The sequence below is a fragment of the Ostrea edulis genome, chromosome 1, assembly GCF_947568905.1.
Source record: "Ostrea edulis chromosome 1, xbOstEdul1.1, whole genome shotgun sequence".
In the NCBI taxonomy this organism is placed as follows: domain Eukaryota; kingdom Metazoa; phylum Mollusca; class Bivalvia; order Ostreida; family Ostreidae; genus Ostrea; species Ostrea edulis.
Window position 1 is genome coordinate 28,216,204 of NC_079164.1, and position 18,237 is coordinate 28,234,440.

Below are 18,237 nucleotides of genomic sequence, written 5' to 3' on the forward strand. Positions count from 1 at the left end.
TACGACCTCCGTCTCAGCAAACCGATTATGTTCGGCAATCGTCGTTCCCATGCCCGAGTATACAACGATTGCGTCCGAGGCTATGATGGACTTGCATTGGGTATACTCTCAAGAAATAACCCTTCTTTGTTGAATTTTTCATCAGATCTTGGGGATTATATTACCTATTCCGATATTCTTTAATTGATGCATACTTTGGGTAGCTGACTAATACCGTCTTGTAACCCAGTATCTAGGTGATCTATCAACCTGGTAGTTATAAAGTGCAGTCAGTTTACTAGTGTATAAAAGGAAAGAGCATTAATTCACTACTGTTATAAAAAAAACCAATTGAATTCCTGTATTGAAAGTAGATTATTTTAAGTGTAAAATCTCGCTTTTGTCCTTATCAGGTCTGTGCAAAAGCTAATTTTCTCAGATATATGAGACAATCTGTTAAAACGCTGTTACTCTCCTATTTGTTAATGCATATATATGCAGTGAGAATACATTGATCCAGGCACTCCTTATAACGTATTCAAAGTGCGGGTTTATAGCGGATTTTGGTACCCCACTTTTGCTCGATTGATTATTTGGAGTTGGACGTGCTTTCGAGAATTTTTCACTCATATTGAAATGTCATCAACTTTAGATCAAGTGGTATAGATTTATGACCAATGCTAAGCGATCCACCTGTAAAACTGTATAAGCTCGCTAGGGGGAAATATGGGAACATATAAAGAAACCCTGGCTTACTGGGGGGAAATATGGGGACATATAAAGAAATCCTTTTTGTGCACGATAACGCCCGTCTATAATCTTTGTATATTTACATTGCCGCATCAAAGTTTTGATACAAAAGTTTACCACTACACTTGTGCCATGAAATAGCTTCCATCATCGATTAAAGCTCCATTCAAACTGAAAAACTCACAATTTCAATAAAGTTTGCCTTTTTTGTCGTAATGTCAGGTTGCCAGTAAATCTTAAGTTCGTCGAATTCCATATGCATGTTTCACACCTTTCGTTCAACAATTACAAACAACCCAATTCACGTTAGCTATATTCCTACATGTACCAACATTTTTGTGTTAAATATTTTGGATGAAAAATAGATCTAGTTTGGTTTTAAAAATCATTGTTTGAATAGGTTTTGTAATATTACATAGATGCTTGAATTCACAATTTTAATTAGATGCCAGAATTACTTGTAACTCCCAAAGAACTTATTTTACGTCTAGAGGAGTTATATAATATTTTAATTTCACGATATTCATATTTCCAATGTTTTGACATTGATATCTATACAAATGGTAATGATAGCCATTTTCTCATGAATGCATTACATTTTTGAACAATGCGCGTATGAATCTGATACATATAGTAAGTTTATTTCAACAGCTAGGAATTCCGACAGAAGAAAAAAGTAGAATGTAAATATGAAACATGAGGAAGTAAAAAGTAGAATGTAAATATGAGACATGAGGAAGTAAAAAGTAGAATGTAAATATGAGAAATGAGGAAGTAAAAAGTAGAATGTAAATATGAGACATGAGGAAGTAAAAAGTAGAATGTAAATATGAGACATGAGGAAGTAAAAAGTAGAATGTAAATATGAGACATGAGGAAGTAAAAAGTAGAATGTAAATATGAGAAATGAGGAAGTAAAAAGTAGAATGTAAATATGAGAAATGAGGAAGTATGCTGGCGTGAAGCGTCGCAGTTCATATCCTCCTGTTATTTTCAAAAACAAGTTGCTGTCCTTTCAAACAGGACTGCAATATGAGGAACATACGCATGCTCACATAAACATCATATTTTAGGTTGAAATAAAAATGTGCTTTAAGACAGATTTGGTTCCAAATTTTGAAGCATACAAATATTTCATTTTAAGTCAATTGCTAAAGCTGTAATGCTATATAGCCTTAATTAATATGAAATATTTGTAGTTTGATCTTTAACTTCAGAATTAAAAGTCATCCTTGTATGCGATTTAGATCTTAAAATTCAAATAGGACACAATCTGGTCCAAGTAAGATGTTTTAAAACGTTTGAGTTACATTCATATTTATGTAGCAATATTCCATTATCACCTGCATATGGTGTTTATATCTCTCTTGATTCGATACGCAAGAGCTTGTTCTGCGCATGGTCAGTTTTTAAATCGAGGCAAGCTACTGATAAACAAGTTGATGGTACAGGGGTTTCAACAGTCTCGATTGAAATCAGCATTTCACAAATTATATGGTCGTTATAACGATCTAGTTCGTCAATACAACCTATCATTGGGTCAAATGCTGTCTGACGTGTTTCATACCGATTGTTAGGCCGTTCTTGGCACACTGATTTTGACTACGGATAACTCCGTTTACCTGATCAGGATATAGGGCTCACGGCGGGTGTGACCGGTCGACAGGGGATGCTTATTCCTCCTAGGCACCTGATCCCACCTCTAGTGTGTCCAGGGGTCTGTGTTTGCCCAACTATCTATTTTGTATTTCTTATAGGAGCTATGAGATTGATCACAGTTCTTTATCTTCACCTTTCATTCATGAACACAATCCAGTGGTTGATTGATTGTATCTTGTTTAAGGTAATTCCCCATCTCACATCTTAATATTGAAAACCCCAGATTTCTATCAAAATTTGCATGTATTTTGTCGAGGATGTATAGAGACGAAATTCATGAAAAAATGTGTTTAGCGGAGTTTCCCAGAGTACAGCCGCTTCTAAAATTAGAACACATCACTTAAAAACACGAAGTGTCAATATACACAGGTTTTGGGGCAATGCCTTTATCTAAATAGTGGAAATATGTTTCTTTTATATGAATTGAAGAAAATGTATTGTATTTGACTGTTTTAAAACAAAACATTTCATCTACTGAACCATGCTGTTCGTTTCAAAATATGAAGAAAAAATTCATAAGCAATACAAAGTACATGTAGATAGTTGGGGAAACGCGGACCGGGACACACCAGAGGTGGGATCAGATGTCTAGGAGGAGTAAGCATCCCCTGTCGACCAGTCACATCCACCGTGAGCCCTTTCTTGATCAGGTAAACGGAGTTATCCGTAGTCAAAATCAATGTGCCAAGAATGGTCTAACAATCGGTATGAAACACGTCAGACAGCATTTGACCCAATTATAGGTTGTATTTACGAACTAGATCGTTATAACGACCATAGAATTTGCGAAATGCTGACTTTAAACGAGACTGTTGAAACCCCTGTACCATCAACTTGTTTGCCAGTAGCTTGCCTCGATTTAAAGTGATCATTAAAACTAAATATATATCTAGATGGAGCAGGTAACCCTTTACCAAAATTGTAAATTTCATGATCTCAATTGTTGCGATTTCGGTAGAGGCCAAAATGATCATAGGGATTAAATGTGTGTGTTAACAGTAGAGCAATTTTAAAACTTCTTGATAACCACCATTCCAATTCCCTTTCAAAAGTATGAAGCATCTTTAGGACAATAAAGGACATAAATTGTAAACTTTAGGACTCTTGCACCTCCGGGGCCTAAGGGGCGGGACAAAAACTGCCAAATATTTACCAAGTTTTAAAAATCCTCTCTACAACCTCACATCTGTAAGAAAACCTAAACCCATAGTCCGGTAGAACAGGGAAGCCTCTACCGAAATTGTAAATTTCATGATCCCCGAGGTAGCGCTTAGACTCCAGAAGGGGCCAAATTTAGTAAACAGTGTTTATGTGTAAACCATTTAAAAATCATATCTTCTACGTGACAAGAAAATATTTCTTGCAGTGGCCTTCAATTCGACATTTAGATATATCGACGACGTTTTATCTATTAACAATAATAACTTTCATTCATATGTCGATTCGATATATCCCTGCGAACTCGAAGTAAAAGACACCACAAAATCGTCCACTTCTGCTTCATACTTTGATAGTTTATTGAAAGTAGATATTAACGGCAAACTAACAACTCAACTTTATGACAAATGGGATGAGTTCAGCTTCTCCATCGTCAACTTCCCATATTTATGTAGCAATATTCCATCATCACCTGCATATGGTGTTTATATCTCTCAACTGATTCGATATGCAAGAGATTGCTGTTTGTTATCTTCACCTTCCATTACCGACATCATTAAAGATGTTTTCTTACCAAGTTTAGCCCCACCCTGAAGTCAGAACCTCTACCCAGGGGATCACGAAATTTACAATTTTGGTATAGGTCTACCTGCTCTAAATGGCTATACATTTAGTTTTTCTTATAGACGTGCGGTTGTAGAGAGGAAGACATTAGAAAACTGGGGAATGTTTGGCAGTTTTTACTCCGCCCCTAAGTGTTCAAATGTACAATTTATCTCCCCCTTGTCCCCAGACGTTTCATACCAAATATGAAAAGAATTACAATGATGTTTATTTATCAAGAAGACGATAAAAATGTTCTAATGTTAACGCACAACAACGGACGCTGACCAATTGCAATAGGTCAGCTGATTTACTCCGATGACCTAAAAATTGAGTTTTCAGTTCTAATGAAGCAATAATTTCAGTTCGAATGAAGCATTAATAAATGTTTGAAGATACTATGTTTTAACACAACTGGGACTATACTGAATAATAAATATTTGGGGGGAGGGTGTCAAAAATATGAAGCGGCTCTCAAAGAAATCGGATATATCATATTTCCCCCAGATAGCTTAGACAGTTGTGTAGCTAATTCAGGTCATGGCCTATACTGTTTAAAACACCTGCGACTTCCACGATGTGTTTCAATTCTAAACAACAGCATGGAAACAACAGAATTTATTATTACTTACCTTAAATACAATTCCTAGCAAAATTCATGGAAAGCGATAGAAAATTTCATTGAGAAGACGTGTAATATACAGGAAAAAAATATTCCTAACATATTTCAGTTACATTAGAGAGTCGATCTAGGAGATAATCATGGTAACTTACTACAAGGTACCAGCATACATGTATTTATTCCAAGTTGAGATTTACAATTTATGTCATGTATTGAATCAATCTTTGATTTATTGATTGTGTCGTTGCTTTAGGCTGTCAGACTATGATGATATAGACTATTGGAACTCTTCAGTGTTGAGAAGTTATAAAACTAAATAGTGGCCATTTGCAAACGGTTGATTTACTATGGGATTTATACTATGGAAAGGTAAGAAATGCAGGTTTCATTGTGATAGGGAATTACATGTAATAAAATGTCTAAGGCGAAAAGTTGAAGCGGGCGAAAAATTCAGTTTAACCCATTTTATTCGCAACAAGCGACCAAAGTTCAGGCAAGATTTCAGAAATCATTTTGTCTGATATTCGGAAGAGCCGTCAGTCCAAATATCCAGCCTCGATTGCGACCGGGAGGTGTCAGGTTCAGTTCAATTCTCGATCCCGAGTCAAATCTAAAACGCTTAGCAAAGGTATTGACTGTTCCAATCATCGGACATTAGAAGTAAAACTCACAGGTCTTTCGGATATGACCTTTATAAAAGACGCTAGGTGTTGGCACAATATACAAGAGGTACTGTGAGCAATTCTCACTAAGAATACCCTCAGCTTACCCCAATACCCCAAAGGGTGTTGTTAATAGGTATACATTACCACTTTCCTGAGTGTGAAAAAGGAAGGGCATGACAAAACCTTATGTAGTTTCTTCTCTAGCAGTGCGCTTGACCTTTAACCTTTTGACCCCAAAATGGATAGGGAACATCTTCGTCCCATGGGTAGTCCATATGTTTGATATGGTGACTGTAGGTGGAAAGGATAACGCTTTAGAGCCCGGAAACCATTGCGTCTACAGACGGACGGACGGATAACCCGATTCTAGTATACCCCCACAACTTTGTTGCGGGGGTATAGTTATCCTCTCTTTCACAGCCTTGCGCACCATGCATGGGTCAAAATTGATGGCACATCACCTAAAGCTACTTCTCCACATGAATTAAATATTCTCGAACAGGATGTAAAACAACAAACTAAATCTAATTAAGCCTCAATTTTGCCGGCAATATTCGAGAATACTGTACTTTTTTTCTTTTCTTTTTTTGGCTGTCATGGTTAACATTGACACGATAAAGAAGTATCACAGCATTAGCTGAATTTGCGGCATGTGTGGTACTACACCTGAAGGTGCTGACGTCTTTGAATATTTTCACTAGGACGCTAAATTTAGCATCTAATTACTACGGGTTTTCATTTAAGGTCTAATTCTTATCAAATTTTGTTCAAAATTGTAGCCAACTGAATATAGGCATTTATCATATGTTTGAAAACGTTTTACCGCTGGCGACCAGGTGTCTCGGGAAGTAAGTCAATCCTTACACCCCAGAAGTGGAGTCTGGACCCCTCAGATTAAATCGTAAATTATAAAATGTCTGGTACAAAAACCTGCGATAAGACTGCTTGTCCGTAATCATGATACCAATGTCTATTTTAACTAATAATGAAGTGAAAATAGATTATGTAAATATGTGGATCTTTCCCATACATTTTCTGTGATATTATCACCTAATTAGATTTCAGCATTTGATATCTTGTTTACTCCTCCTAGGTACCTGACCCCCACCTCTGATGTGTCCAGGGGTCCTGTTTGCCCTACTCTTAATTTTGTATTCTTGATAGGATTTATGAGATTGATCACTGTTCGTTATCTTCACTTTTCATAAGGTGCTCTTTCCCCCCTTGCGTTACAGTGTAAATAATCTATACCCTAACGCAAGGATAAGAAAGACAACCGCTATGACTGTTGTAGATTGTCATTAAACGTCGCTATCAAGCCGACAACCACATGAGGGGGTAAATCCATGGTCGTTAGATATACAATAAAACTCATTTAGTCATTCAATGTTACTGAAATTTATCTCTAGACTATTCAATTGTAATCATGACAGAGTTTCCTTTTACATCTTCTGATAGAAGGCGCCAGTTAAAACAACAGAATCAACAAGAAGCGTCTTCCATTGCTAACTGAATTTTGATGTATTCTAAATTAAAAGCAAGACTTTAGTTCTCTGCACGTCTTTTGGAAACGCTTCAACGTTGGAGAACGCATGTTCATAATTTCCTGCGATGTTTTCTAAAATCAACTTGGGCTGCATCGTAGAGATTTATGTATCTCAAGAACACCCTAAATTAGGACATCATAACCTACCAAGAAAGGTCTTGTTCCTCCACATATTTCTAAGCATATAAACTTAGGGTCGTATTTGCAACTAAATAATCCGACTATCTATTAACCTTACACATGAACATCACAAACAAAGAAAAAATAAATACAGCCATTCTCATCATGCTTCTGCATATTTTTATCTTGTGAACATCTAAAAATATATATCAGAATACCCGTTCTTGTAAAAATTGCTAAATATTTTCCCTATAAATTCCCATGCAAAATTGTGTTTCCCTGTTGTGCGCCCCTCCCCGTTGGCATGCTTTGAACGATCCTTGCATATTAATATGATTAATAATGACCTTGCTGTTCTTGAGAAAAATTGTTAAAAAGATTATCTCTCTCTCTCTCTCTCTCTCTCTCTCTCTCTCTCTCTCTCTCTCTATATATATATATATATATATATCTGTAAAACTTTAGGGGAGTCGTAATTCGCTAAGTGGTTATTTATTTATAATAACTTTCTCAAGCTTACGTTCCTATCATTCATATTACTATTAAAAATAGGGGGGGGGGGGTCACCCAAGGTATCTTTATTTACATTAGAAATCACATAATCATTATTGTCAAAAAAGTGGGGGTTGGGGGTGGGGCTGTAATGTTTCGGAAGAGATACCCTCACTGCCTTGTGCTAGAAGTATCCTCACTTAGGAATCGTGCAATCATTACGTACACAAGGCTAAGATAGACAACCGCGGTTAATTCTACATTGATATACCGACAAGTAGTACCTGTATATATAAAAGTCTGGCATATGACGGGTAGATCAAAGATACTGGGGTAATTTTCCAACCATATCTATTGCATACTTTGATTTCTATAGTGCTATTAACTGTAATATATTTTTATGCGCGAATTAAAATAATATAAAGTTTGTACCATGTAAAATGATCACTGTATTTTGATACATTCTAACGAACGGCAAATAAATTGTAAAGTATTAGTTTTGTTACAATAGTTGAAGGTACGTAAGAGCGTAGCCCTGTGTGCACTCTGAATGTCCCGTCATTACTATAGTAATCCATTAAATGTAATGTGTAGTAACGGAGATTATTGAAGGACATCATTCGCACATGGAAGTGCTGGGGGTATTCCCACCTTAATCATATACCTCACGAAAGTCAATCAATCATAATCCAGTGTAATGGTACTCAGACTGAAAACTAAGACGACAGAATCCGACAAAGTAGGGATTATAGTTTAATGGTATGATACTTCAAAGAAATCGTTAATATGATTATCCTCCCAGCTAATCAATAGGCATTTTGTGGTGAATTAAAGTTAATTTTTTTCAGATTTTGTTAAAGAGAATAAGTTGGACACAAATACTAATATAACCAGAGGCCCATGGGCCACATCGCTCACATGTGTCGCCTTGGCCATCTAGTTATGATTTTTAAAAGATTTTTATCAATCTTTATTCCCATGAAACATTTCAATGAGTCCCGACATGACTACACATGATTCACACAACATGAGGATGCCTAAACACCGATATGACGTACGAGACCTTGCTGGTCTGGGAGATGGTCAAGGTCACAAAGACCATAACATGAAATGTCTTGTCATAAGAAATCTATACACAAAATATAAAAGTTCTACCTTAAATGATCCAGGGGCTATTGAATAACTCAGAATTTTTAAAAGTAGGTCATACTCCAAAGTCACAAGGTCAAACACCGTGGTATCACAAGGTTTGCCGTAAAGATTCTATATACAAATATTCAGGAGAATGCTCCATCTCCAAGGTCACAAGGTCAAAGATCATGGTACGACATGAAAGGACTTGCAATCAGAAATCTATATACACAATATGAAAGTTCAGGAAGCTTTCATATTAATTTTCACTTTAAATTTCTGTCCCAGTAATTCTATAGAAGATTTCTTTTTTAAAAGTCCTTTATAACAGCATGTAAAACTTTGACTCCCTATTGTGTCCCAGCCTACCCCTGGAGGCCCATCGTCGGGTACCCAAGGCTGATCTCGTCTGACGAAAACAGCCGTAGGTGTATATCCGAAGATGCTGGAGACCATGATTTAAACAAACTTGAATCTACACTATATCAGAATTGATTGATCTTATATTGTTTAACGTCCCTCTCGATAATTTTTCACTCATATGGAGACGTCACCATTGCTGGTAAAGGGCAGCAAAATTTAGGCCTATGCTCGGCGCTTATGACCTTTGAGCAGGGAGGGATCTTTATCGTGCCACAATTGCCGTGACACGGGACCTCGGTTTGTGTGGTCTAATCCGAAGGACCGCCCCATTTAGTCGCCTTTTACGACAAGCAAGGGGTAATGAGGACCTATTCTAACCCGGATCCCCACGAAATCTATGTCAGGAAGTTTTCATATCAATATCCACTTTTCTGGCCCAGTGCTTCTGAAAAAGATCTATGCATTTGCATTTAAAACTTTGATCCCCTGTAGTAGCCCCACCCTAACTCCAGGGAGCATGACTTCAACAAACTTGAATCTAAACTATGTCAGGAAGCTTTCATGTAAACTTCAACTTTTCTGGCCAGTAGTTCTTAAGAATTTTTTTTATATATACATGTATCAGCATATACAAATTTGATCCTCTATTGTGGCCTCACCCTGCCCCCGTGGACCATAATTTGAACAAACTTGAAAGTGCTCTATGTTAGAAAGCTTTCAGGTATATTTCCATTTTTCTGGCCAAGTGCTTCTTGAGAACATTATCCTTATACATTTGCATGTAAAACTGTGCCTCCACCCTACCCCGGGTACCATGATTTAAACAAACAGAAATCTAAACTTTGTCAGAATGTAAACATTTTTCTTGCCCAGTGGGTCTTGAGAAGAAAATTTTTAAAGATTTTCCCTACATTATATTTGCATGTAAAACTTTGATTCCCTATTGTGGCCCCAACCTAACCCCGAGGGTCATAGTTTTAACATGTTTGAATCTAAACTATGTCAGGAAGCTTTCATGTAAGTTTCCACTTTTCTGGCCCAGTGGTTCTTGGGAAGAATTTTTTCTCAAATTTCAGCATATAAAGATCCCCTACTGTGGCCTCATCCTACTCCTGGGGACCATGAATTGAATATTCTGTAATTTACTCTATGTCAGGAAGCTTTCAGATATATTTCCAATTTGCTGACCTAATGGTTCTAGAGAAGATTTTGAAAGAATTTAGAAATCAACTAAAACCACCATTGTCAAACCACTTTAAATATGTTATTCAACAGATCATTGTCAGAAAATATCTTTCCATCTTTTTGGAAAATTGCTCACGTCATTCCTCTTTTTAAAAAGGAAGACCCGTCAATAGTGTCTAAGTATAGACCTGTCTAGCTATTATCATGTGTTAGTAAAATTTTGGAGAGAATTATTTTCAAACATGTATATAATTATTTTCATAGTAATTTTATCGATGTCAACCTGGATTTTTACCAGGACATTCTACAGTTTATCAATTATTAGAAACTTATCATAGTATTGTTCAAAGTATTGATGAAGAAAAACCATGTTGTATGATATTTCGTGACCTATCAAAAGCATTTGATAAGAGTATAGCATAATGGTCTCATTTTTAAATTACAAACTTATGGTATATCTGGTAGTCTTTTACATTGGTTCAGAAGCTACTTATGTCACAGATCACAAAAAGTAATGTACAAGGACCTCTTATCGTCAAAACTTGATATATCTGCTGGTGTATCCCAAGGTTCTATTTTAGGACCTTTACTATTTTTAATTTATGTTAGTGATGCTGCTGTAAATATGCTATCAATGTGTAGATTATTTGCTGATGACAACTCGCTCCAGCAGTCCTCATATAATATGCTAGAAATTGAATATAAGCTTAATTATGATTTACATATCTTAGGAAAATGGTCAAATAAGTGGCTACTCAAATTCAATCCATCCAAGACTAAAGCTGTTTATTTTTCGGAAAAACCCCCACCATAACTCTATATTCTACCAAAACTATTTTTTAAGGTGATAGACTGGAGTGTGTTCCAGTCCATCGTCATTTAGGCTTATTATTGTCACATAACCTCAGTGATTCCATAGTTGATAAATCTTATAAAAGATTGGGGCTTTTAAAAAAGCTTAAGTTCAAAATTGGTAGGAAACATCTGTCAAAATTGTACATAGCTTTTATTAGACCTACTCTTAAATATGCTTCAACTGTTTGGGATGGCTGTTCTGTTCACGATACTGACAAGCTTGAAAAAGTACAACTATGTGCAGCTAGAATTGTTACTGGTCTTCCTATTTTTGCATCTAGAGAATCCCTTTATTCAGAAACAGGCTGGCAAACTTTACAAAGTAGACGTTATATTGCAAAAATGACTACCATGTTTAAAATTTGCAATGGTAGCGCACCTGATTATTTAAATGAATTTATTCTACATAAACATGAAAATATATCCCTTTATAATTCATTTCTATATTCCTAAATGAAGATTAAAGTTATTCAAAACATCATTTGTACCTGACTCTGTAAAAAGTGGAATTTATTAAATGTAGAAGCCAGAGAAGCAATCTCAATCAATTCATTCCGCTAAAATATAATAACAGACATTACAAGACCACCATCATATTACTCTTTTGGAAAACGATATATCAAGATCATTCATACTTAGCTACATGTAAGACACAACTGTATACTTAATTATGATCTTTATAAACGAAACATTACAAATTCCCCGTTTTGTACATGTGGACATATTAATGAAGATGTATATCATCTATTTTTCGCTTGTAAAAAATACTCTAGAGCTAGAAATAATGTTTTTAATCGCCTTTCCATGCTTGACTTGATTAATATTGATACAAAATTGTTCTTATGCGGTTATGTCAATTTGCCTCTGCAAACTAATATAAATATTTTTTCAGTTGTTCATAAATTTATAGAAGAAACTTGTAGATTCGTTTAATCATTGTACATTTTACCTGTTAATTATTACCTTGCATGACATATTGTAAAATTTTAGGAGAGGGACTTGTAAGTTGTTAGAACTTGCTCCCAATCCTTTTGATTTCATCAATAAAATATGTTCAAAACAAAATAAAGAATTTTCCTATATATTCGCATGTAAAACTTTGATCCACTATTGTTTTCCCAATCCAACCCCGAGGGACATGATTTGAACAAACTTGAATATATTATATGTCAAAAAGCCTTCATATAAATTTCCACTTTTCTGGTCATCTGAGTAAACTCAGGTGACCTAACAAACAGTGATCAATTTAAGAATAAAGAATACAATATCAAGAGAAGGCCAAACACAGATCACTGGACACAGCAGATGTGGGATCAGGCAAACACAGATCACTGGACACACCAGATGTGGGATCAGGCCCCGCCGTCACCAAAATTTAGGTGGAATAAGCATCCCGATCCGTTTACGATCCGCTCCACTTCTCTACAACCCTTGCCAACCTTAGAACGATTTCCGTAGCTTTGAGTGGCGTTCTCTAGCGGATGGAGAAAACAAACTGTATGGTTTACATCCTGGTCAACCAATGAAAATGCGTTTTTCAACTACACACTGTGTGTTGTTAAAATAAAAATAGCTGCAATCAGTGAGTTACACTGTTTTATATGTAAATCATTTAACATCAATAAACTTTTTTCGTAGGCAAAGCCTCATTGCACAGTCTACACTCCACTACGTTGTATGGAGACTATGAAAATCTTATTAAATGGAAGCGCTTTGAAGACAATAAACAATTGTTTACATATTTCCTTCGTCTTGCACGTGTTCGGACGTAACACGCACTCTGCAGGGAACTTGGCCTGCATCCAATCATATGCAGGAAATTGTTGTCACGAAATTCGTGCAAACACAGCCAAGGTTTGTAGAGAAGCGGAGCGGATCGGATCGTAAACCCTTGGCTAGAGAAGATGCTGGTGATGTTAATATAGTTGAAATGAGGACCTGAAATCACTTATTTTAAAAGGTCCTAAATACAGAGAACGTCGATCTTTTAATTGGCGACAGAACTTCATCTCTGTTATGAATTCTGTCGAGGATGATGCCAGACGATGGGCTAAATATGAAAAAGAAGAACTTGATACATTGTCAGAATGGATTAAAAGTATAAGAGGAAAATCAAAATCCCGTATTAAACACGTCAAAACAAAAGTGCGTATCATCTATCCTTCTGAGTTTAGTAAACCAGAAGTGAACAAAGAATTAAATAGGTTACATGAGGAATGTGTTTTGGTTCCAGCTGACAAAGCTTCTAACAACATCCAAAAAATTACTTTCCTAAACACCACTCTGATTCCACGCACAAGTACTCTGAAGTTGAACCAATGCTGGAGTTCCTCATTGACAATATCTTCGTAGTCTTTGGTGATCAGGTCTTCCAATAGTTTTTTGGAATTCCCACGGGAACGAATTGTTCTCCTTTGTTAGCTGACCTGTTTTTATATTCTTATGAAGCAGAGTTTATTCAAAATCTTCTACATGAAAAGAGAAAATCTCTTCCTGTGTCCTTCAATTCGACATTTAGATATATCGACGACGTTTTATCTCTTAACAATAATCATTTTCATCCATAAGTCGATTCGATATATCCCTGTGAACTCGAAATAAAAGACACCACAAAGTCCTCCACATTAGCTTCATACTAATTTTTAGGTCGTGCTTGGTACACTGATTTTGACTACGGACAACTCCGTTTACCTGATCAAGATATAGGGCTCACGGCGGGTGGGACATGTCGACAGGAGATACATGTACTTACTCATCCGATGTACCTGGTCTTACCTCTGGTAAATCCAGGGGCCCTTGTTTGTCCAATTTGATTTGATATGTGAGTGCATGTTCTGCATATGATCAATGTTCAAATAGAAGCAGGCTACTTCTAGATAAATTGATTATGAGAGGTTTCAACAATAGTTTTTAAAGTCAGTAATCTCGCGAATCATGCCTTTATAAGTATCCCTTCGTGTGTGGATGAATATGTGTCTGTGAATGATTGATTGGTGGAAGAGAGAACCCAGATACAATGTACCTGGTAAGAGTATTTGTGTGTGTGTGTGTGTGTGTGTGTGTGTGTGTGTGTGTGTAACCCTGAGTTCGTAGACATTCTACAGGTCACACTTTTTGCTCAATTGATTGGATACTGCACAAATTGCTTTGTTACCAAGAGGAGAAGAACCCTATTGATTTTTTAGTCAAAAGATCAAGGTCACTACGGAGTTTTTATGATATAACTTGCAAATACAACCTTAAAGGGGCATAGGCACGATTTTTGATCGATTAAAATTGAGGAATTTTTTGGGAATAGAAATAAAGATCTGTTATAAATGAGTCGATTACAAATATTTTTACACAGGATATACTTTGTAGTTACGTAAAGTTAGCTGCAATAATGTAGCCCTCTCCGATTTTTTTTTTTTTGGGGGGGGAGGGGGGCTACAACTTCTTAAGATCTCCGTATTGGTGCAGATGCGGAGTGATTCACTCCCGCAACATCTTTGATCAATTTAAACATTTGCTGATTTTCTTTACGTAAATAACATGATATTCTGTTTCTTAGTCAATATATACATTTACAACCTGCAACTTACGATTTGTGAGGCTCTATTCTATTGTTTTTAATAATTTCAATACATTCCAATTTCTCGATTCATATTTGAGCGCCCTGTTTCATGTACTAAAGTTTCAACTTCCAATTGTCAAGTTATTTGCATTTGACATATAAGGTAGTATTTACATAAATGGACGAGTACGGAGGTGAAAACTATTTCGTCTGTATTGAAAAGGTTTAAATTCGATAAAAGGTTTAAATTCGATCAGAAGACAAAAAACAAACAGCAGAGTGTAAATTCTTTCTGCAACCATATAATTTTCCTTTCTTTGTCGGAATGGCTCGAGTAACTACATTTTCGCGCTGATTGTCAATGTTTAGATTTTTCAATTGATCCACCTACGAGATCTCGCGATAACAAGCATGGCGGAGCAGACAACGAATTGTGGGTGCTGTACATGATATTTAATGAAGAACACCTTTATTAGACATGCCCGAGCACAAAGTTGGTACTCCTTTTGGTGTAAACAACATTTGGGACTAATACACGAAGCTTATTATCAGTTATTCATTAAATTATTTTGCACCATTGCGGAGATTCGAAGGAATTGTAGCCCTATCTCGAAAACGTCAGAATAAAAAAATAGGATAGGGCTACATTATTGCTAGTAAAATTCGGCTCCCAAAATGATGTTTTTCAACAGGCTTATCATACATGTAACCAGGAAACCACGTGCGGAAGTGAGAGCACTACGAGTTTGAAAAACTATGTTAAAAGCATTCAACATTTCGACATACTATATTGATGATAATCAATTTAGGGAGTAAGCACAAAGAAGAAGAGACTGAAAAGTTTTGTTGTCGATACACTGATCGTTGAGTCACGTGACATGTAAACATAAACAGGGTTCGTATCTTGTTTTAAAAATGTAAAGATTAGATGTCTCAAATACATCTTTGCCACAGGCACTCGACGTTTTAAATATCTATAATAAAAAAAATTGTCTTCCTGTAAACATAATATTGACAAGGTATACCACGCCGCCATCTTGGTTTTCGTTTTTACCAGCTGCATCGCTTGAAAATTTCGGCGAAAAGTTCGATATAATACAATAATTAGAACCCTACCGTCTAGCAACAACTCTCTCAATATCTTATCTGTCGCATCGTTATGGAAAACTCGAAATAATGTCCATTGATCAGATATAATCAAGCATCAACTATTGTCTACTGCTCCTCAATATATATATATTATATACCTTGTCAATATTATGTTTACAGGAAGACAATTTTTTTATTATAGATATTTAAAACGTCGAGTGCCTGTGATCTTTGCGTCACTTTTTGAAATTTTGGCTTGTTGCTATGACTTACACGAATCAAATACTATCATATTATCAATTTTGAAATATATAAATAATTATTTTGTACCAAAATCGTGTCGTCCATGCCCCTTTTAGTAGAATACTGTGTGGCGTGTTTCATGCCAATTGTTAGACATTTCTTTACACTCTGTATAATGATTATAGCGCATTGCTCTGTTTGACTGATCAAGATAAAAGGCGTAACCGGTCAACAATAATAATTGGTCATACGCAGAAAATGCTTCGAGTTTAGCACGAATAATTGCTTTGAAATATATATCCCAGTATAGAAAGAATATTAGAATCTCGTATAACACACTTTCAAACAAAAGAGCGCACCATCTATCCTTCTGTGTGTGGTAAACTAGAAGTAATGGAAGAATTAGATAGGTTACATGAGGAATATGTTTTGGTTACAGATGACAAAGCTTGTAGCAACATTGTTTTTGTTTGTCAGGCCCATTATTACAATTGTATCTTAAACGATTCCACATTTGGTAATCCAACATATACTCCAAGTACCCTGTCAAAAGACGACATTCTTCTAAATCACACTTCAGTTTTAAACACATTTTTAAACATCCCAGTCCATAGGGCGAATAGATATGAGATCCCGAACCTACTGCTACATGTATACTGGATTTCTAAACTTCACACACACCCTTTGAAACAGATACATTTACATTACTTCTTTAGTGCTATTGGTACTAAATTAAACTAAACAGAGGCGGAATCAAGTACATTTTCGCTGTTCGTTATCTTCACCTTTCATTGTAGTTAGGAGGAGTACGCATCCCCTGTTGAACTGTCATATTCGCCGTGAGCCCTATATCTTGACCAGGTAAATGGAGCAATCTGCAGTCAAAATCATGTGCATAGAACGACCTAACAATGGGTATGAAACACGTCAGACACAGCAATTGACCCAATAACAGGTTGCATTGGCAAGCTAGATCGTTATTATAACGATCATAGAATTTGCGAAATGCTGACTTTAAACGAGATTGTTGACACCCCTGTAACATCAACTTGTTTGTCAGTAGTCTACATATCGTACCGAAAGTTATTTGTTTTTCTGGGGGCAAATCAAGTACCCGTTATTGGGTAAGTGCAAAGACAAACCATGTCAAATGGCATAAATATCGAATATTATATTATATCCATGTTAATTTCATCCATATAATATATAATTGGCTCTTTAACAACGGAAACCAGTCGACATGTGACCCCCAGGAGCATGTAATTGCTTTAAATAAAGGTGGCTTACTCAATCAATCTTCGTTGTGCTGAATCGCTGATAAGGCTATATAACTAAACATCTCAATTTCAGTCATTCATGGGACCAATGCATCCTTCTGTTCATCCTTCCTTCTTCGTTTGTGAGTGGTACATGTTTTCTTCAGTTTCCCTTTCTCCGACCATCTTGATAAGATCAATGGTATCATGATATGATCTTAGTTATTGCATTCGTTATAGCATTTATGAGATTGACCACTGCTCTTTATCTTCACCATTTCCATTCTAACTCATTGTAACTCGATTTGCCTTCTGTAACGCACTGTAACTCGTTTTTTTCCCTTTACTTTAACTGTTTTCCTGGGGGTATTTGGGTTTTTTTCCCTTCCCTAACTCTAACCCTGAATATCTTAGTTTATTTCTTACTCGGTCCCACCATGAAAAGGCTACTGGTTTAAAAAGGCAGCACAAAGTTTGTTCCTTCTTGCATGCACTGTACCTCCGATTGTTAATTGGTCGTCATCCTCGGGTAAATGCCAATGTACCATGACACTAGTCTTAAACAGGGTTTAAAAAAAACTACATGCTTGAGAAGTTCGTGAAATTGTAAATAACACATGATTTCTATAATGCATTTATCCTAAAACTGGCTATTTCACACAGAGAGTTAGCAGCTTAGAAAGGTATTTCATTTTCCTGTAGATATATTACATTTGTATACATGTATGAATGTATGAAAAGAACAGTGATCAACCTCATGATTTCGATAAACAATACTGATTAAATAGTAGAGCAAAGACGTACCAGAGGTGGGATCCGGTGCCTAGGATCCCCTGTTGACCGGTTACACCCGCCATGAAACCTATATATTGATCAGGTAAACGGAATAATCCTTAGTCAGGTTGTATTTGTAAACTACATCGTTATAACGACCATAGAATTTACAAAATCCTTACTATAAAATACTC